The sequence below is a fragment of the Prionailurus viverrinus genome, unplaced genomic scaffold (assembly GCF_022837055.1).
Source record: "Prionailurus viverrinus isolate Anna unplaced genomic scaffold, UM_Priviv_1.0 scaffold_90, whole genome shotgun sequence".
In the NCBI taxonomy this organism is placed as follows: Eukaryota; Metazoa; Chordata; class Mammalia; order Carnivora; family Felidae; genus Prionailurus; species Prionailurus viverrinus.
This window is the reverse complement of record NW_025927652.1, coordinates 69,956-89,016: the sequence shown is the minus strand read 5'-3', so window position 1 is coordinate 89,016 and position 19,061 is coordinate 69,956. Positions and strand designations below refer to the sequence as shown.

Below are 19,061 nucleotides of genomic sequence, written 5' to 3'. Positions count from 1 at the left end.
GGGGGTTGGGGGGGCTGGCTGCGCTCGCCCTGGGACTGGGGAGGAGGCGCTGAGAACCCGGCGGGGTGTGGGGGGGGGGGGGGCCCAGAAGGAAAGGCCGGCCGGATGCCCCACGCTCGCTTCCACCCTCTTCCCAGTGAGCGGCCCGACGTGGTGCGGTGCGGTGCGATGCGGTGCGGTGCGGTGCGGGATGGAAGCGGAGGCGGGCGTGGGGCCAAGCCGGGAGCAGCGTGCAAGAGTCCCGGGATCGGTGAAGGCCGGGGCTTGCGCCACAGCGCCTTGCCAGGGTCCTCTTGCGCCGCCTCCGCCACCCGCCCGGGGCCCGCGGCGGAGGGGCGGCGGCAGCCAGGCAGGCAGGCAGGCAGGCGCGTGCATGGGTGAAGCGCGGCACCCGCTGGGCTTGGGACGCGTGGAGCAGGCTCTTGAGGCGCCCAGCGGCAGCCGCCGGCGTCTACGGCCATACCACCCTGAACGCGCCCGATCTCGTCTGATCTCGGAAGCTAAGCAGGGTCGGGCCTGGTTAGTACTTGGATGGGAGACCGCCTGGGAATACCGGGTGCTGTAGGCTTTTGCCTTTTGCCTTTTGCCTCTGGCCTCCTTGACCTCTCCTTTGGCGCCCGCCGCCCTCCCCCCTCCCTCCGTGTGTCCCTCTCTCCCCGGGGAGCGCGTCTCCTGGGGCCAAACACACCCCGCCCACTGCTCCCTCAGCTCCTCCCGGGCCGGCAAAGCGGCCTGGCCTGGCCTGGCCTGGCCTGGCCTGGCCTAGCCTAGCCTGGCCCCGCCCCGCTTCGCCCCGCCCCGCCCCGCCCCGCCCCGCCCCCCGAGCCCGCACACCGCACACACCACGGCACTTCACAAGGGGTCCGCTCGCCGCTCCCCGCTCCCCACTGCCCGCACCAGGCTAAATCCCACTGCACCGGCTGGAAGCCACGCCCCAGCTTTGCACCTTTCCTGACACTGCACCCGCACGCACGGAGGGGTGGGGGGGTGCGGTGAGGGCGGGACCGGGGGCTGGCGCCTGGGGACTGGAGGGTGGGGGCTGGCTGGGTGGATACAAGAACCCAGGAGCGGGCGGGGAGGGCGGGGCAGCGAGACCCCACACTCGGACTCCGCCACGGGCCTGGGCTCCCTGGGTCCCGGACCTCTTCCCTCCCTCGAGCCCTCATCCCCAGGGCCCCCGGCGTTTGGCGAGGCCCAGCTAGGGCAGCGGGCTCGGGCTGGTGATGTTCTCTGGGGGCGCTGGGGCCTCCGGGGTGGCTTTGCACCAGGTGGGGCGGACGGGAATGAAAGGCGGGGGGGTTGGGGGGGCTGGCTGCGCTCGCCCTGGGACTGGGAGGAGGCGCTGAGAACCCGGCGGGGTGTGGGGGGGGGGGGGCCCAGAAGGAAAGGCCGGCCGGATGCCCCACGCTCGCTTCCACCCTCTTCCCAGTGAGCGGCCCGACGTGGTGCGGTGCGGTGCGATGCGGTGCGGTGCGGTGCGGGATGGAAGCGGAGGCGGGCGTGGGGCCAAGCCGGGAGCAGCGTGCAAGAGTCCCGGGATCGGTGAAGGCCGGGGCTTGCGCCACAGCGCCTTGCAGGGTCCTCTTGCGCCGCCTCCGCCACCCGCCCGGGGCCCGCGGCGGAGGGCGGCGGCAGCCAGGCAGGCAGGCAGGCAGGCGCGTGCATGGGTGAAGCGCGGCACCCGCTGGGCTTGGGACGCGTGGAGCAGCTCTTGAGGCGCCCAGCGGCAGCCGCCGGCGTCTACGGCCATACCACCCTGAACGCGCCCGATCTCGTCTGATCTCGGAAGCTAAGCAGGGTCGGGCCTGGTTAGTACTTGGATGGGAGACCGCCTGGGAATACCGGGTGCTGTAGGCTTTTGCCTTTTGCCTTTTGCCTCTGGCCTCCTTCCTCTCCTTTGGCGCCCGCCGCCCCTCCCCCCTCCCTCCGTGTGTCCCTCTCTCCCCGGGGAGCGCGTCTCCTGGGGCCAAACACACCCCGCCCACTGCTCCCTCAGCTCCTCCCGGGCCGGCAAAGCGGCCTGGCCTGGCCTGGCCTGGCCTGGCCTAGCCTAGCCTGGCCCCGCCCCGCTTCGCCCCGCCCCGCCCCGCCCCCCGAGCCCGCACACCGCACACCCCACGGCACTTCACAAGGGGTCCGCTCGCCGCTCCCCGCTCCCCACTGCCCGCACCAGGCTAAATCCCACTGCACCGGCTGGAAGCCACGCCCCAGCTTTGCACCTTTCCTGACACTGCACCCGCACGCACGGAGGGGTGGGGGGGTGCGGTGAGGGCGGGACCGGGGGCTGGCGCCTGGGGACTGGAGGGTGGGGGCTGGCTGGGTGGATACAAGAACCCAGGAGCGGGCGGGGAGGGCGGGGCAGCGAGACCCCACACTCGGACTCCGCCACGGGCCTGGGCTCCCTGGGTCCCGGACCTCTTCCCTCCCTCGAGCCCTCATCCCCAGGGCCCCCGGCGTTTGGCGAGGCCCAGCTAGGGCAGCGGGCTCGGGCTGGTGATGTTCTCTGGGGGCGCTGGGGCCTCCGGGGTGGCTTTGCACCAGGTGGGGCGGACGGGAATGAAAGGCGGGGGGGTTGGGGGGGCTGGCTGCGCTCGCCCTGGGACTGGGGAGGAGGCGCTGAGAACCCGGCGGGGTGTGGGGGGGGGGGGGCCCAGAAGGAAAGGCCGGCCGGATGCCCCACGCTCGCTTCCACCCTCTTCCCAGTGAGCGGCCCGACGTGGTGCGGTGCGGTGCGATGCGGTGCGGTGCGGTGCGGGATGGAAGCGGAGGCGGGCGTGGGGCCAAGCCGGGAGCAGCGTGCAAGAGTCCCGGGATCGGTGAAGGCCGGGGCTTGCGCCACAGCGCCTTGCCAGGGTCCTCTTGCGCCGCCTCCGCCACCCGCCCGGGGCCCGCGGCGGAGGGCGGCGGCAGCCAGGCAGGCAGGCAGGCAGGCGCGTGCATGGGTGAAGCGCGGCACCCGCTGGGCTTGGGACGCGTGGAGCAGGCTCTTGAGGCGCCCAGCGGCAGCCGCCGGCGTCTACGGCCATACCACCCTGAACGCGCCCGATCTCGTCTGATCTCGGAAGCTAAGCAGGGTCGGGCCTGGTTAGTACTTGGATGGGAGACCGCCTGGGAATACCGGGTGCTGTAGGCTTTTGCCTTTTGCCTTTTGCCTCTGGCCTCCTTGACCTCTCCTTTGGCGCCCGCCGCCCCTCCCCCCTCCCTCCGTGTGTCCCTCTCTCCCCGGGGAGCGCGTCTCCTGGGGCCAAACACACCCCGCCCACTGCTCCCTCAGCTCCTCCCGGGCCGGCAAAGCGGCCTGGCCTGGCCTGGCCTGGCCTGGCCTGGCCTAGCCTAGCCTGGCCCCGCCCCGCTTCGCCCCGCCCCGCCCCGCCCCGCCCCGCCCCCCGAGCCCGCACACCGCACACCCCACGGCACTTCACAAGGGGTCCGCTCGCCGCTCCCCGCTCCCCACTGCCCGCACCAGGCTAAATCCCACTGCACCGGCTGGAAGCCACGCCCCAGCTTTGCACCTTTCCTGACACTGCACCCGCACGCACGGAGGGGTGGGGGGGTGCGGTGAGGGCGGGACCGGGGGCTGGCGCCTGGGGACTGGAGGGTGGGGGCTGGCTGGGTGGATACAAGAACCCAGGAGCGGGCGGGGAGGGCGGGGCAGCGAGACCCCACACTCGGACTCCGCCACGGGCCTGGGCTCCCTGGGTCCCGGACCTCTTCCCTCCCTCGAGCCCTCATCCCCAGGGCCCCCGGCGTTTGGCGAGGCCCAGCTAGGGCAGCGGGCTCGGGCTGGTGATGTTCTCTGGGGGCGCTGGGGCCTCCGGGGTGGCTTTGCACCAGGTGGGGCGGACGGGAATGAAAGGCGGGGGGGTTGGGGGGGCTGGCTGCGCTCGCCCTGGGACTGGGGAGGAGGCGCTGAGAACCCGGCGGGGTGTGTGGGGGGGGGGGGGCCCAGAAGGAAAGGCCGGCCGGATGCCCCACGCTCGCTTCCACCCTCTTCCCAGTGAGCGGCCCGACGTGGTGCGGTGCGGTGCGATGCGGTGCGGTGCGGTGCGGGATGGAAGCGGAGGCGGGCGTGGGGCCAAGCCGGGAGCAGCGTGCAAGAGTCCCGGGATCGGTGAAGGCCGGGGCTTGCGCCACAGCGCCTTGCCAGGGTCCTCTTGCGCCGCCTCCGCCACCCGCCCGGGGCCCGCGGCGGAGGGCGGCGGCAGCCAGGCAGGCAGGCAGGCAGGCGCGTGCATGGGTGAAGCGCGGCACCCGCTGGGCTTGGGACGCGTGGAGCAGGCTCTTGAGGCGCCCAGCGGCAGCCGCCGGCGTCTACGGCCATACCACCCTGAACGCGCCCGATCTCGTCTGATCTCGGAAGCTAAGCAGGGTCGGGCCTGGTTAGTACTTGGATGGGAGACCGCCTGGGAATACCGGGTGCTGTAGGCTTTTGCCTTTTGCCTTTTGCCTCTGGCCTCCTTGACCTCTCCTTTGGCGCCCGCCGCCCCTCCCCCCTCCCTCCGTGTGTCCCTCTCTCCCCGGGGAGCGCGTCTCCTGGGGCCAAACACACCCCGCCCACTGCTCCCTCAGCTCCTCCCGGGCCGGCAAAGCGGCCTGGCCTGGCCTGGCCTGGCCTGGCCTAGCCTAGCCTGGCCCCGCCCCGCTTCGCCCCGCCCCGCCCCGCCCCGCCCCGCCCCCCGAGCCCGCACACCGCACACCCCACGGCACTTCACAAGGGGTCCGCTCGCCGCTCCCCGCTCCCCACTGCCCGCACCAGGCTAAATCCCACTGCACCGGCTGGAAGCCACGCCCCAGCTTTGCACCTTTCCTGACACTGCACCCGCACGCACGGAGGGGTGGGGGGGTGCGGTGAGGGCGGGACCGGGGGCTGGCGCCTGGGGACTGGAGGGTGGGGGCTGGCTGGGTGGATACAAGAACCCAGGAGCGGGCGGGGAGGGCGGGGCAGCGAGACCCCACACTCGGACTCCGCCACGGGCCTGGGCTCCCTGGGTCCCGGACCTCTTCCCTCCCTCGAGCCCTCATCCCCAGGGCCCCCGGCGTTTGGCGAGGCCCAGCTAGGGCAGCGGGCTCGGGCTGGTGATGTTCTCTGGGGGCGCTGGGGCCTCCGGGGTGGCTTTGCACCAGGTGGGGCGGACGGGAATGAAAGGCGGGGGGGTTGGGGGGGCTGGCTGCGCTCGCCCTGGGACTGGGGAGGAGGCGCTGAGAACCCGGCGGGGTGTGGGGGGGGGGGGGCCCAGAAGGAAAGGCCGGCCGGATGCCCCACGCTCGCTTCCACCCTCTTCCCAGTGAGCGGCCCGACGTGGTGCGGTGCGGTGCGATGCGGTGCGGTGCGGTGCGGGATGGAAGCGGAGGCGGGCGTGGGGCCAAGCCGGGAGCAGCGTGCAAGAGTCCCGGGATCGGTGAAGGCCGGGGCTTGCGCCACAGCGCCTTGCCAGGGTCCTCTTGCGCCGCCTCCGCCACCCGCCCGGGGCCCGCGGCGGAGGGCGGCGGCAGCCAGGCAGGCAGGCAGGCAGGCGCGTGCATGGGTGAAGCGCGGCACCCGCTGGGCTTGGGACGCGTGGAGCAGGCTCTTGAGGCGCCCAGCGGCAGCCGCCGGCGTCTACGGCCATACCACCCTGAACGCGCCCGATCTCGTCTGATCTCGGAAGCTAAGCAGGGTCGGGCCTGGTTAGTACTTGGATGGGAGACCGCCTGGGAATACCGGGTGCTGTAGGCTTTTGCCTTTTGCCTTTTGCCTCTGGCCTCCTTGACCTCTCCTTTGGCGCCCGCCGCCCCTCCCTCCTCCCTCCGTGTGTCCCTCTCTCCCCGGGGAGCGCGTCTCCTGGGGCCAAACACACCCCGCCCACTGCTCCCTCAGCTCCTCCCGGGCCGGCAAAGCGGCCTGGCCTGGCCTGGCCTGGCCTGGCCTGGCCTAGCCTAGCCTGGCCCCGCCCCGCTTCGCCCCGCCCCGCCCCGCCCCGCCCCCCGAGCCCGCACACCGCACACCCCACGGCACTTCACAAGGGGTCCGCTCGCCGCTCCCCGCTCCCCACTGCCCGCACCAGGCTAAATCCCACTGCACCGGCTGGAAGCCACGCCCCAGCTTTGCACCTTTCCTGACACTGCACCCGCACGCACGGAGGGGTGGGGGGGTGCGGTGAGGGCGGGACCGGGGGCTGGCGCCTGGGGACTGGAGGGTGGGGGCTGGCTGGGTGGATACAAGAACCCAGGAGCGGGCGGGGAGGGCGGGGCAGCGAGACCCCACACTCGGACTCCGCCACGGGCCTGGGCTCCCTGGGTCCCGGACCTCTTCCCTCCCTCGAGCCCTCATCCCCAGGGCCCCCGGCGTTTGGCGAGGCCCAGCTAGGGCAGCGGGCTCGGGCTGGTGATGTTCTCTGGGGGCGCTGGGGCCTCCGGGGTGGCTTTGCACCAGGTGGGGCGGACGGGAATGAAAGGCGGGGGGGTTGGGGGGGCTGGCTGCGCTCGCCCTGGGACTGGGGAGGAGGCGCTGAGAACCCGGCGGGGTGTGGGGGGGGGGGGGGCCCAGAAGGAAAGGCCGGCCGGATGCCCCACGCTCGCTTCCACCCTCTTCCCAGTGAGCGGCCCGACGTGGTGCGGTGCGGTGCGATGCGGTGCGGTGCGGTGCGGGATGGAAGCGGAGGCGGGCGTGGGGCCAAGCCGGGAGCAGCGTGCAAGAGTCCCGGGATCGGTGAAGGCCGGGGCTTGCGCCACAGCGCCTTGCCAGGGTCCTCTTGCGCCGCCTCCGCCACCCGCCCGGGGCCCGCGGCGGAGGGCGGCGGCAGCCAGGCAGGCAGGCAGGCAGGCGCGTGCATGGGTGAAGCGCGGCACCCGCTGGGCTTGGGACGCGTGGAGCAGGCTCTTGAGGCGCCCAGCGGCAGCCGCCGGCGTCGACGGCCATACCACCCTGAACGCGCCCGATCTCGTCTGATCTCGGAAGCTAAGCAGGGTCGGGCCTGGTTAGTACTTGGATGGGAGACCGCCTGGGAATACCGGGTGCTGTAGGCTTTTGCCTTTTGCCTTTTGCCTCTGGCCTCCTTGACCTCTCCTTTGGCGCCCGCCGCCCCTCCCCCCTCCCTCCGTGTGTCCCTCTCTCCCCGGGGAGCGCGTCTCCTGGGGCCAAACACACCCCGCCCACTGCTCCCTCAGCTCCTCCCGGGCCGGCAAAGCGGCCTGGCCTGGCCTGGCCTGGCCTGGCCTGGCCTAGCCTAGCCTGGCCCCGCCCCGCTTCGCCCCGCCCCGCCCCGCCCCGCCCCGCCCCCCGAGCCCGCACACCGCACACCCCACGGCACTTCACAAGGGGTCCGCTCGCCGCTCCCCGCTCCCCACTGCCCGCACCAGGCTAAATCCCACTGCACCGGCTGGAAGCCACGCCCCAGCTTTGCACCTTTCCTGACACTGCACCCGCACGCACGGAGGGGTGGGGGGGTGCGGTGAGGGCGGGACCGGGGGCTGGCGCCTGGGGACTGGAGGGTGGGGGCTGGCTGGGTGGATACAAGAACCCAGGAGCGGGCGGGGAGGGCGGGGCAGCGAGACCCCACACTCGGACTCCGCCACGGGCCTGGGCTCCCTGGGTCCCGGACCTCTTCCCTCCCTCGAGCCCTCATCCCCAGGGCCCCCGGCGTTTGGCGAGGCCCAGCTAGGGCAGCGGGCTCGGGCTGGTGATGTTCTCTGGGGGCGCTGGGGCCTCCGGGGTGGCTTTGCACCAGGTGGGGCGGACGGGAATGAAAGGCGGGGGGGTTGGGGGGGCTGGCTGCGCTCGCCCTGGGACTGGGGAGGAGGCGCTGAGAACCCGGCGGGGTGTGGGGGGGGGGGGGCCCAGAAGGAAAGGCCGGCCGGATGCCCCACGCTCGCTTCCACCCTCTTCCCAGTGAGCGGCCCGACGTGGTGCGGTGCGGTGCGATGCGGTGCGGTGCGGTGCGGGATGGAAGCGGAGGCGGGCGTGGGGCCAAGCCGGGAGCAGCGTGCAAGAGTCCCGGGATCGGTGAAGGCCGGGGCTTGCGCCACAGCGCCTTGCCAGGGTCCTCTTGCGCCGCCTCCGCCACCCGCCCGGGGCCCGCGGCGGAGGGCGGCGGCAGCCAGGCAGGCAGGCAGGCAGGCGCGTGCATGGGTGAAGCGCGGCACCCGCTGGGCTTGGGACGCGTGGAGCAGGCTCTTGAGGCGCCCAGCGGCAGCCGCCGGCGTCTACGGCCATACCACCCTGAACGCGCCCGATCTCGTCTGATCTCGGAAGCTAAGCAGGGTCGGGCCTGGTTAGTACTTGGATGGGAGACCGCCTGGGAATACCGGGTGCTGTAGGCTTTTGCCTTTTGCCTTTTGCCTCTGGCCTCCTTGACCTCTCCTTTGGCGCCCGCCGCCCCTCCCCCCTCCCTCCGTGTGTCCCTCTCTCCCCGGGGAGCGCGTCTCCTGGGGCCAAACACACCCCGCCCACTGCTCCCTCAGCTCCTCCCGGGCCGGCAAAGCGGCCTGGCCTGGCCTGGCCTGGCCTAGCCTAGCCTGGCCCCGCCCCCCGAGCCCCGCCCCGCCCCCCGAGCCCGCACACCGCACACCCCACGGCACTTCACAAGGGGACCGCTCGCCGCTCCCCGCTCCCCACTGCCCGCACCAGGCTAAATCCCACTGCACCGGCTGGAAGCCACGCCCCAGCTTTGCACCTTTCCTGACACTGCACCCGCACGCACGGAGGGGTGGGGGGGTGCGGTGAGGGCGGGACCGGGGGCTGGCGCCTGGGGACTGGAGGGTGGGGGCTGGCTGGGTGGATACAAGAACCCAGGAGCGGGCGGGGAGGGCGGGGCAGCGAGACCCCACACTCGGACTCCGCCACGGGCCTGGGCTCCCTGGGTCCCGGACCTCTTCCCTCCCTCGAGCCCTCATCCCCAGGGCCCCCGGCGTTTGGCGAGGCCCAGCTAGGGCAGCGGGCTCGGGCTGGTGATGTTCTCTGGGGGCGCTGGGGCCTCCGGGGTGGCTTTGCACCAGGTGGGGCGGACGGGAATGAAAGGCGGGGGGGTTGGGGGGGCTGGCTGCGCTCGCCCTGGGACTGGGGAGGAGGCGCTGAGAACCCGGCGGGGTGTGGGGGGGGGGGGCCCAGAAGGAAAGGCCGGCCGGATGCCCCACGCTCGCTTCCACCCTCTTCCCAGTGAGCGGCCCGACGTGGTGCGGTGCGGTGCGATGCGGTGCGGTGCGGTGCGGGATGGAAGCGGAGGCGGGCGTGGGGCCAAGCCGGGAGCAGCGTGCAAGAGTCCCGGGATCGGTGAAGGCCGGGGCTTGCGCCACAGCGCCTTGCCAGGGTCCTCTTGCGCCGCCTCCGCCACCCGCCCGGGGCCCGCGGCGGAGGGCGGCGGCAGCCAGGCAGGCAGGCAGGCAGGCGCGTGCATGGGTGAAGCGCGGCACCCGCTGGGCTTGGGACGCGTGGAGCAGGCTCTTGAGGCGCCCAGCGGCAGCCGCCGGCGTCTACGGCCATACCACCCTGAACGCGCCCGATCTCGTCTGATCTCGGAAGCTAAGCAGGGTCGGGCCTGGTTAGTACTTGGATGGGAGACCGCCTGGGAATACCGGGTGCTGTAGGCTTTTGCCTTTTGCCTTTTGCCTCTGGCCTCCTTGACCTCTCCTTTGGCGCCCGCCGCCCCTCCCCCCTCCCTCCGTGTGTCCCTCTCTCCCCGGGGAGCGCGTCTCCTGGGGCCAAACACACCCCGCCCACTGCTCCCTCAGCTCCTCCCGGGCCGGCAAAGCGGCCTGGCCTGGCCTGGCCTGGCCTGGCCTGGCCTAGCCTAGCCTGGCCCCGCCCCGCTTCGCCCCGCCCCGCCCCGCCCCGCCCCGCCCCCCGAGCCCGCACACCGCACACCCCACGGCACTTCACAAGGGGTCCGCTCGCCGCTCCCCGCTCCCCACTGCCCGCACCAGGCTAAATCCCACTGCACCGGCTGGAAGCCACGCCCCAGCTTTGCACCTTTCCTGACACTGCACCCGCACGCACGGAGGGGTGGGGGGGTGCGGTGAGGGCGGGACCGGGGGCTGGCGCCTGGGGACTGGAGGGTGGGGGCTGGCTGGGTGGATACAAGAACCCAGGAGCGGGCGGGGAGGGCGGGGCAGCGAGACCCCACACTCGGACTCCGCCACGGGCCTGGGCTCCCTGGGTCCCGGACCTCTTCCCTCCCTCGAGCCCTCATCCCCAGGGCCCCCGGCGTTTGGCGAGGCCCAGCTAGGGCAGCGGGCTCGGGCTGGTGATGTTCTCTGGGGGCGCTGGGGCCTCCGGGGTGGCTTTGCACCAGGTGGGGCGGACGGGAATGAAAGGCGGGGGGGTTGGGGGGGCTGGCTGCGCTCGCCCTGGGACTGGGGAGGAGGCGCTGAGAACCCGGCGGGGTGTGGGGGGGGGGGGGCCCAGAAGGAAAGGCCGGCCGGATGCCCCACGCTCGCTTCCACCCTCTTCCCAGTGAGCGGCCCGACGTGGTGCGGTGCGGTGCGATGCGGTGCGGTGCGGTGCGGGATGGAAGCGGAGGCGGGCGTGGGGCCAAGCCGGGAGCAGCGTGCAAGAGTCCCGGGATCGGTGAAGGCCGGGGCTTGCGCCACAGCGCCTTGCCAGGGTCCTCTTGCGCCGCCTCCGCCACCCGCCCGGGGCCCGCGGCGGAGGGCGGCGGCAGCCAGGCAGGCAGGCAGGCAGGCGCGTGCATGGGTGAAGCGCGGCACCCGCTGGGCTTGGGACGCGTGGAGCAGGCTCTTGAGGCGCCCAGCGGCAGCCGCCGGCGTCTACGGCCATACCACCCTGAACGCGCCCGATCTCGTCTGATCTCGGAAGCTAAGCAGGGTCGGGCCTGGTTAGTACTTGGATGGGAGACCGCCTGGGAATACCGGGTGCTGTAGGCTTTTGCCTTTTGCCTTTTGCCTCTGGCCTCCTTGACCTCTCCTTTGGCGCCCGCCGCCCCTCCCCCCTCCCTCCGTGTGTCCCTCTCTCCCCGGGGAGCGCGTCTCCTGGGGCCAAACACACCCCGCCCACTGCTCCCTCAGCTCCTCCCGGGCCGGCAAAGCGGCCTGGCCTGGCCTGGCCTGGCCTGGCCTAGCCTAGCCTGGCCCCGCCCCGCTTCGCCCCGCCCCGCCCCGCCCCCCGAGCCCGCACACCGCACACCCCACGGCACTTCACAAGGGGTCCGCTCGCCGCTCCCCGCTCCCCACTGCCCGCACCAGGCTAAATCCCACTGCACCGGCTGGAAGCCACGCCCCAGCTTTGCACCTTTCCTGACACTGCACCCGCACGCACGGAGGGGTGGGGGGGTGCGGTGAGGGCGGGACCGGGGGCTGGCGCCTGGGGACTGGAGGGTGGGGGCTGGCTGGGTGGATACAAGAACCCAGGAGCGGGCGGGGAGGGCGGGGCAGCGAGACCCCACACTCGGACTCCGCCACGGGCCTGGGCTCCCTGGGTCCCGGACCTCTTCCCTCCCTCGAGCCCTCATCCCCAGGGCCCCCGGCGTTTGGCGAGGCCCAGCTAGGGCAGCGGGCTCGGGCTGGTGATGTTCTCTGGGGGCGCTGGGGCCTCCGGGGTGGCTTTGCACCAGGTGGGGCGGACGGGAATGAAAGGCGGGGGGGTTGGGGGGGCTGGCTGCGCTCGCCCTGGGACTGGGGAGGAGGCGCTGAGAACCCGGCGGGGTGTGTGGGGGGGGGGGGGCCCAGAAGGAAAGGCCGGCCGGATGCCCCACGCTCGCTTCCACCCTCTTCCCAGTGAGCGGCCCGACGTGGTGCGGTGCGGTGCGATGCGGTGCGGTGCGGTGCGGGATGGAAGCGGAGGCGGGCGTGGGGCCAAGCCGGGAGCAGCGTGCAAGAGTCCCGGGATCGGTGAAGGCCGGGGCTTGCGCCACAGCGCCTTGCCAGGGTCCTCTTGCGCCGCCTCCGCCACCCGCCCGGGGCCCGCGGCGGAGGGCGGCGGCAGCCAGGCAGGCAGGCAGGCAGGCGCGTGCATGGGTGAAGCGCGGCACCCGCTGGGCTTGGGACGCGTGGAGCAGGCTCTTGAGGCGCCCAGCGGCAGCCGCCGGCGTCTACGGCCATACCACCCTGAACGCGCCCGATCTCGTCTGATCTCGGAAGCTAAGCAGGGTCGGGCCTGGTTAGTACTTGGATGGGAGACCGCCTGGGAATACCGGGTGCTGTAGGCTTTTGCCTTTTGCCTTTTGCCTCTGGCCTCCTTGACCTCTCCTTTGGCGCCCGCCGCCCCTCCCCCCTCCCTCCGTGTGTCCCTCTCTCCCCGGGGAGCGCGTCTCCTGGGGCCAAACACACCCCGCCCACTGCTCCCTCAGCTCCTCCCGGGCCGGCAAAGCGGCCTGGCCTGGCCTGGCCTGGCCTGGCCTGGCCTAGCCTAGCCTGGCCCCGCCCCGCTTCGCCCCGCCCCGCCCCGCCCCGCCCCGCCCCCCGAGCCCGCACACCGCACACCCCACGGCACTTCACAAGGGGTCCGCTCGCCGCTCCCCGCTCCCCACTGCCCGCACCAGGCTAAATCCCACTGCACCGGCTGGAAGCCACGCCCCAGCTTTGCACCTTTCCTGACACTGCACCCGCACGCACGGAGGGGTGGGGGGGTGCGGTGAGGGCGGGACCGGGGGCTGGCGCCTGGGGACTGGAGGGTGGGGGCTGGCTGGGTGGATACAAGAACCCAGGAGCGGGCGGGGAGGGCGGGGCAGCGAGACCCCACACTCGGACTCCGCCACGGGCCTGGGCTCCCTGGGTCCCGGACCTCTTCCCTCCCTCGAGCCCTCATCCCCAGGGCCCCCGGCGTTTGGCGAGGCCCAGCTAGGGCAGCGGGCTCGGGCTGGTGATGTTCTCTGGGGGCGCTGGGGCCTCCGGGGTGGCTTTGCACCAGGTGGGGCGGACGGGAATGAAAGGCGGGGGGGTTGGGGGGGCTGGCTGCGCTCGCCCTGGGACTGGGGAGGAGGCGCTGAGAACCCGGCGGGGTGTGGGGGGGGGGGGCCCAGAAGGAAAGGCCGGCCGGATGCCCCACGCTCGCTTCCACCCTCTTCCCAGTGAGCGGCCCGACGTGGTGCGGTGCGGTGCGATGCGGTGCGGTGCGGTGCGGGATGGAAGCGGAGGCGGGCGTGGGGCCAAGCCAGGAGCAGCGTGCAAGAGTCCCGGGATCGGTGAAGGCCGGGGCTTGCGCCACAGCGCCTTGCCAGGGTCCTCTTGCGCCGCCTCCGCCACCCGCCCGGGGCCCGCGGCGGAGGGCGGCGGCAGCCAGGCAGGCAGGCAGGCAGGTAGGCAGGCAGGCGCGTGCATGGGTGAAGCGCGGCACCCGCTGGGCTTGGGACGCGTGGAGCAGGCTCTTGAGGCGCCCAGCGGCAGCCGCCGGCGTCTACGGCCATACCACCCTGAACGCGCCCGATCTCGTCTGATCTCGGAAGCTAAGCAGGGTCGGGCCTGGTTAGTACTTGGATGGGAGACCGCCTGGGAATACCGGGTGCTGTAGGCTTTTGCCTTTTGCCTTTTGCCTCTGGCCTCCTTGACCTCTCCTTTGGCGCCCGCCGCCCCTCCCCCTCTCCCTCCGTGTGTCCCTCTCTCCCCGGGGAGCGCGTCTCCTGGGGCCAAACACACCCCGCCCACTGCTCCCTCAGCTCCTCCCGGGCCGGCAAAGCGGCCTGGCCTGGCCTGGCCTGGCCTAGCCTAGCCTGGCCCCGCCCCGCTTCGCCCCGCCCCGCCCCGCCCCGCCCCGCCCCCCGAGCCCGCACACCGCACACCCCACGGCACTTCACAAGGGGTCCGCTCGCCGCTCCCCGCTCCCCACTGCCCGCACCAGGCTAAATCCCACTGCACCGGCTGGAAGCCACGCCCCAGCTTTGCACCTTTCCTGACACTGCACCCGCACGCACGGAGGGGTGGGGGGGTGCGGTGAGGGCGGGACCGGGGGCTGGCGCCTGGGGACTGGAGGGTGGGGGCTGGCTGGGTGGATACAAGAACCCAGGAGCGGGCGGGGAGGGCGGGGCAGCGAGACCCCACACTCGGACTCCGCCACGGGCCTGGGCTCCCTGGGTCCCGGACCTCTTCCCTCCCTCGAGCCCTCATCCCCAGGGCCCCCGGCGTTTGGCGAGGCCCAGCTAGGGCAGCGGGCTCGGGCTGGTGATGTTCTCTGGGGGCGCTGGGGCCTCCGGGGTGGCTTTGCACCAGGTGGGGCGGACGGGAATGAAAGGCGGGGGGGTTGGGGGGGCTGGCTGCGCTCGCCCTGGGACTGGGGAGGAGGCGCTGAGAACCCGGCGGGGTGTGGGGGGGGGGGGCCCAGAAGGAAAGGCCGGCCGGATGCCCCACGCTCGCTTCCACCCTCTTCCCAGTGAGCGGCCCGACGTGGTGCGGTGCGGTGCGATGCGGTGCGGTGCGGTGCGGGATGGAAGCGGAGGCGGGCGTGGGGCCAAGCCAGGAGCAGCGTGCAAGAGTCCCGGGATCGGTGAAGGCCGGGGCTTGCGCCACAGCGCCTTGCCAGGGTCCTCTTGCGCCGCCTCCGCCACCCGCCCGGGGCCCGCGGCGGAGGGCGGCGGCAGCCAGGCAGGCAGGCAGGCAGGTAGGCAGGCAGGCGCGTGCATGGGTGAAGCGCGGCACCCGCTGGGCTTGGGACGCGTGGAGCAGGCTCTTGAGGCGCCCAGCGGCAGCCGCCGGCGTCTACGGCCATACCACCCTGAACGCGCCCGATCTCGTCTGATCTCGGAAGCTAAGCAGGGTCGGGCCTGGTTAGTACTTGGATGGGAGACCGCCTGGGAATACCGGGTGCTGTAGGCTTTTGCCTTTTGCCTTTTGCCTCTGGCCTCCTTGACCTCTCCTTTGGCGCCCGCCGCCCCTCCCCCCTCCCTCCGTGTGTCCCTCTCTCCCCGGGGAGCGCGTCTCCTGGGGCCAAACACACCCCGCCCACTGCTCCCTCAGCTCCTCCCGGGCCGGCAAAGCGGCCTGGCCTGGCCTAGCCTAGCCTGGCCCCGCCCCCCGAGCCCCGCCCCGCCCCCCGAGCCCGCACACCGCACACCCCACGGCACTTCACAAGGGGACCGCTCGCCGCTCCCCGCTCCCCACTGCCCGCACCAGGCTAAATCCCACTGCACCGGCTGGAAGCCACGCCCCAGCTTTGCACCTTTCCTGACACTGCACCCGCACGCACGGAGGGGTGGGGGGGTGCGGTGAGGGCGGGACCGGGGGCTGGCGCCTGGGGACTGGAGGGTGGGGGCTGGCTGGGTGGATACAAGAACCCAGGAGCGGGCGGGGAGGGCGGGGCAGCGAGACCCCACACTCGGACTCCGCCACGGGCCTGGGCTCCCTGGGTCCCGGACCTCTTCCCTCCCTCGAGCCCTCATCCCCAGGGCCCCCGGCGTTTGGCGAGGCCCAGCTAGGGCAGCGGGCTCGGGCTGGTGATGTTCTCTGGGGGCGCTGGGGCCTCCGGGGTGGCTTTGCACCAGGTGGGGCGGACGGGAATGAAAGGCGGGGGGGTTGGGGGGGCTGGCTGCGCTCGCCCTGGGACTGGGGAGGAGGCGCTGAGAACCCGGCGGGGTGTGGGGGGGGGGGGCCCAGAAGGAAAGGCCGGCCGGATGCCCCACGCTCGCTTCCACCCTCTTCCCAGTGAGCGGCCCGACGTGGTGCGGTGCGGTGCGATGCGGTGCGGTGCGGTGCGGGATGGAAGCGGAGGCGGGCGTGGGGCCAAGCCGGGAGCAGCGTGCAAGAGTCCCGGGATCGGTGAAGGCCGGGGCTTGCGCCACAGCGCCTTGCCAGGGTCCTCTTGCGCCGCCTCCGCCACCCGCCCGGGGCCCGCGGCGGAGGGCGGCGGCAGCCAGGCAGGCAGGCAGGCAGGCGCGTGCATGGGTGAAGCGCGGCACCCGCTGGGCTTGGGACGCGTGGAGCAGGCTCTTGAGGCGCCCAGCGGCAGCCGCCGGCGTCTACGGCCATACCACCCTGAACGCGCCCGATCTCGTCTGATCTCGGAAGCTAAGCAGGGTCGGGCCTGGTTAGTACTTGGATGGGAGACCGCCTGGGAATACCGGGTGCTGTAGGCTTTTGCCTTTTGCCTTTTGCCTCTGCCTCCTTGACCTCTCCTTTGGCGCCCGCCGCCCCTCCCCCCTCCCTCCGTGTGTCCCTCTCTCCCCGGGGAGCGCGTCTCCTGGGGCCAAACACACCCCGCCCACTGCTCCCTCAGCTCCTCCCGGGCCGGCAAAGCGGCCTGGCCTGGCCTGGCCTGGCCTAGCCTAGCCTGGCCCCGCCCCCCGAGCCCCGCCCCGCCCCCCGAGCCCGCACACCGCACACCCCACGGCACTTCACAAGGGGACCGCTCGCCGCTCCCCGCTCCCCACTGCCCGCACCAGGCTAAATCCCACTGCACCGGCTGGAAGCCACGCCCCAGCTTTGCACCTTTCCTGACACTGCACCCGCACGCACGGAGGGGTGGGGGGGTGCGGTGAGGGCGGGACCGGGGGCTGGCGCCTGGGGACTGGAGGGTGGGGGCTGGCTGGGTGGATACAAGAACCCAGGAGCGGGCGGGGAGGGCGGGGCAGCGAGACCCCACACTCGGACTCCGCCACGGGCCTGGGCTCCCTGGGTCCCCGGACCTCTTCCTCCCTCGAGCCCTCATCCCCAGGGCCCCCGGCGTTTGGCGAGGCCCAGCTAGGGCAGCGGGCTCGGGCTGGTGATGTTCTCTGGGGGCGCTGGGGCCTCCGGGGTGGCTTTGCACCAGGTGGGGCGGACGGGAATGAAAGGCGGGGGGGTTGGGGGGGCTGGCTGCGCTCGCCCTGGGACTGGGAGGAGGCGCTGAGAACCCGGCGGGGTGTGGGGGGGGGGGGCCCAGAAGGAAAGGCCGGCCGGATGCCCCACGCTCGCTTCCACCCTCTTCCCAGTGAGCGGCCCGACGTGGTGCGGTGCGGTGCGATGCGGTGCGGTGCGGTGCGGGATGGAAGCGGAGGCGGGCGTGGGGCCAAGCCGGGAGCAGCGTGCAAGAGTCCCGGGATCGGTGAAGGCCGGGGCTTGCGCCACAGCGCCTTGCCAGGGTCCTCTTGCGCCGCCTCCGCCACCCGCCCGGGGCCCGCGGCGGAGGGCGGCGGCAGCCAGGCAGGCAGGCAGGCAGGCGCGTGCATGGGTGAAGCGCGGCACCCGCTGGGCTTGGGACGCGTGGAGCAGGCTCTTGAGGCGCCCAGCGGCAGCCGCCGGCGTCTACGGCCATACCACCCTGAACGCGCCCGATCTCGTCTGATCTCGGAAGCTAAGCAGGGTCGGGCCTGGTTAGTACTTGGATGGGAGACCGCCTGGGAATACCGGGTGCTGTAGGCTTTTGCCTTTTGCCTTTTGCCTCTGGCCTCCTTGACCTCTCCTTTGGCGCCCGCCGCCCCTCCCCCCTCCCTCCGTGTGTCCCTCTCTCCCCGGGGAGCGCGTCTCCTGGGGCCAAACACACCCCGCCCACTGCTCCCTCAGCTCCTCCCGGGCCGGCAAAGCGGCCTGGCCTGGCCTGGCCTGGCCTGGCCTGGCCTAGCCTAGCCTGGCCCCGCCCCGCTTCGCCCCGCCCCGCCCCGCCCCGCCCCGCCCCCCGAGCCCGCACACCGCACACCCCACGGCACTTCACAAGGGGTCCGCTCGCCGCTCCCCGCTCCCCACTGCCCGCACCAGGCTAAATCCCACTGCACCGGCTGGAAGCCACGCCCCAGCTTTGCACCTTTCCTGACACTGCACCCGCACGCACGGAGGGGTGGGGGGGTGCGGTGAGGGCGGGACCGGGGGCTGGCGCCTGGGGACTGGAGGGTGGGGGCTGGCTGGGTGGATACAAGAACCCAGGAGCGGGCGGGGAGGGCGGGGCAGCGAGACCCCACACTCGGACTCCGCCACGGGCCTGGGCTCCCTGGGTCCCGGACCTCTTCCCTCCCTCGAGCCCTCATCCCCAGGGCCCCCGGCGTTTGGCGAGGCCCAGCTAGGGCAGCGGGCTCGGGCTGGTGATGTTCTCTGGGGGCGCTGGGGCCTCCGGGGTGGCTTTGCACCAGGTGGGGCGGACGGGAATGAAAGGCGGGGGGGTTGGGGGGGCTGGCTGCGCTCGCCCTGGGACTGGGGAGGAGGCGCTGAGAACCCGGCGGGGTGTGGGGGGGGGGGGGGCCCAGAAGGAAAGGCCGGCCGGATGCCCCACGCTCGCTTCCACCCTCTTCCCAGTGAGCGGCCCGACGTGGTGCGGTGCGGTGCGATGCGGTGCGGTGCGGTGCGGGATGGAAGCGGAGGCGGGCGTGGGGCCAAGCCGGGAGCAGCGTGCAAGAGTCCCGGGATCGGTGAAGGCCGGGGCTTGCGCCACAGCGCCTTGCCAGGGTCCTCTTGCGCCGCCTCCGCCACCCGCCCGGGGCCCGCGGCGGAGGGCGGCGGCAGCCAGGCAGGCAGGCAGGCAGGCAGGTAGGCAGGCAGGCGCGTGCATGGGTGAAGCGGCACCCGCTGGGCTTGGGACGCGTGGAGCAGGCTCTTGAGGCGCCCAGCGGCAGCCGCCGGCGTCTACGGCCATACCACCCTGAACGCGCCCGATCTCGTCTGATCTCGGAAGCTAAGCAGGGTCGGGCCTGGTTAGTACTTGGATGGGAGACCGCCTGGGAATACCGGGTGCTGTAGGCTTTTGCCTTTTGCCTTTTGCCTCTGGCCTCCTTGACCTCTCCTTTGGCGCCCGCCGCCCCTCCCCCCTCCCTCCGTGTGTCCCTCTCTCCCCGGGGAGCGCGTCTCCTGGGGCCAAACACACCCCGCCCACTGCTCCCTCAGCTCCTCCCGGGCCGGCAAAGCGGCCTGGCCTGGCCTGGCCTGGCCTGGCCTAGCCTAGCCTGGCCCCGCCCCGCTTCGCCCCGCCCCGCCCCGCCCCGCCCCGCCCCCCGAGCCCGCACACCGCACACCCCACGGCACTTCACAAGGGGTCCGCTCGCCGCTCCCCGCTCCCCACTGCCCGCACCAGGCTAAATCCCACTGCACCGGCTGGAAGCCACGCCCCAGCTTTGCACCTTTCCTGACACTGCACCCGCACGCACGGAGGGGTGGGGGGGTGCGGTGAGGGCGGGACCGGGGGCTGGCGCCTGGGGACTGGAGGGTGGGGGCTGGCTGGGTGGATACAAGAACCCAGGAGC

General features: G+C 73.2%; 15 non-coding genes across 15 annotated transcripts; all 15 read left to right on the top strand.

Annotated features, from left to right (window-relative positions):
* The first annotated feature begins 449 nt into the window (after positions 1–449).
* Positions 450–568, top strand: LOC125159915 (5S ribosomal RNA). The gene has a single exon (XR_007149977.1). It is a non-coding gene; the product is annotated as a 5S ribosomal RNA (ribosomal RNA).
* A 1,170-nt stretch (positions 569–1,738) lies between these two features.
* Positions 1,739–1,857, top strand: LOC125159914 (5S ribosomal RNA). Its single transcript, XR_007149976.1, has one exon. It is a non-coding gene; the product is annotated as a 5S ribosomal RNA (ribosomal RNA).
* Positions 1,858–3,014: 1,157 nt separating this feature from the next.
* On the top strand, positions 3,015–3,133 carry LOC125159912 (5S ribosomal RNA). The gene has a single exon (XR_007149975.1). It is a non-coding gene; the product is annotated as a 5S ribosomal RNA (ribosomal RNA).
* A 1,176-nt stretch (positions 3,134–4,309) lies between these two features.
* On the top strand, positions 4,310–4,428 carry LOC125159911 (5S ribosomal RNA). The gene has a single exon (XR_007149974.1). It is a non-coding gene; the product is annotated as a 5S ribosomal RNA (ribosomal RNA).
* Positions 4,429–5,597: 1,169 nt separating this feature from the next.
* Positions 5,598–5,716, top strand: LOC125160061 (5S ribosomal RNA). The gene has a single exon (XR_007150119.1). It is a non-coding gene; the product is annotated as a 5S ribosomal RNA (ribosomal RNA).
* A 1,170-nt stretch (positions 5,717–6,886) lies between these two features.
* LOC125159998 (5S ribosomal RNA) lies at positions 6,887–7,005 on the top strand. Its single transcript, XR_007150058.1, has one exon. It is a non-coding gene; the product is annotated as a 5S ribosomal RNA (ribosomal RNA).
* Positions 7,006–8,179: 1,174 nt separating this feature from the next.
* LOC125160060 (5S ribosomal RNA) lies at positions 8,180–8,298 on the top strand. The gene has a single exon (XR_007150118.1). It is a non-coding gene; the product is annotated as a 5S ribosomal RNA (ribosomal RNA).
* A 1,147-nt stretch (positions 8,299–9,445) lies between these two features.
* On the top strand, positions 9,446–9,564 carry LOC125160059 (5S ribosomal RNA). Its single transcript, XR_007150117.1, has one exon. It is a non-coding gene; the product is annotated as a 5S ribosomal RNA (ribosomal RNA).
* Positions 9,565–10,738: 1,174 nt separating this feature from the next.
* On the top strand, positions 10,739–10,857 carry LOC125160058 (5S ribosomal RNA). The gene has a single exon (XR_007150116.1). It is a non-coding gene; the product is annotated as a 5S ribosomal RNA (ribosomal RNA).
* A 1,161-nt stretch (positions 10,858–12,018) lies between these two features.
* LOC125160056 (5S ribosomal RNA) lies at positions 12,019–12,137 on the top strand. Its single transcript, XR_007150115.1, has one exon. It is a non-coding gene; the product is annotated as a 5S ribosomal RNA (ribosomal RNA).
* Positions 12,138–13,322: 1,185 nt separating this feature from the next.
* Positions 13,323–13,441, top strand: LOC125160054 (5S ribosomal RNA). The gene has a single exon (XR_007150113.1). It is a non-coding gene; the product is annotated as a 5S ribosomal RNA (ribosomal RNA).
* Positions 13,442–14,617: 1,176 nt separating this feature from the next.
* LOC125160053 (5S ribosomal RNA) lies at positions 14,618–14,736 on the top strand. The gene has a single exon (XR_007150112.1). It is a non-coding gene; the product is annotated as a 5S ribosomal RNA (ribosomal RNA).
* Positions 14,737–15,873: 1,137 nt separating this feature from the next.
* Positions 15,874–15,992, top strand: LOC125160052 (5S ribosomal RNA). The gene has a single exon (XR_007150111.1). It is a non-coding gene; the product is annotated as a 5S ribosomal RNA (ribosomal RNA).
* A 1,145-nt stretch (positions 15,993–17,137) lies between these two features.
* On the top strand, positions 17,138–17,256 carry LOC125160051 (5S ribosomal RNA). Its single transcript, XR_007150110.1, has one exon. It is a non-coding gene; the product is annotated as a 5S ribosomal RNA (ribosomal RNA).
* A 1,189-nt stretch (positions 17,257–18,445) lies between these two features.
* LOC125160050 (5S ribosomal RNA) lies at positions 18,446–18,564 on the top strand. The gene has a single exon (XR_007150109.1). It is a non-coding gene; the product is annotated as a 5S ribosomal RNA (ribosomal RNA).
* The last annotated feature ends 497 nt before the right edge of the window (positions 18,565–19,061 follow it).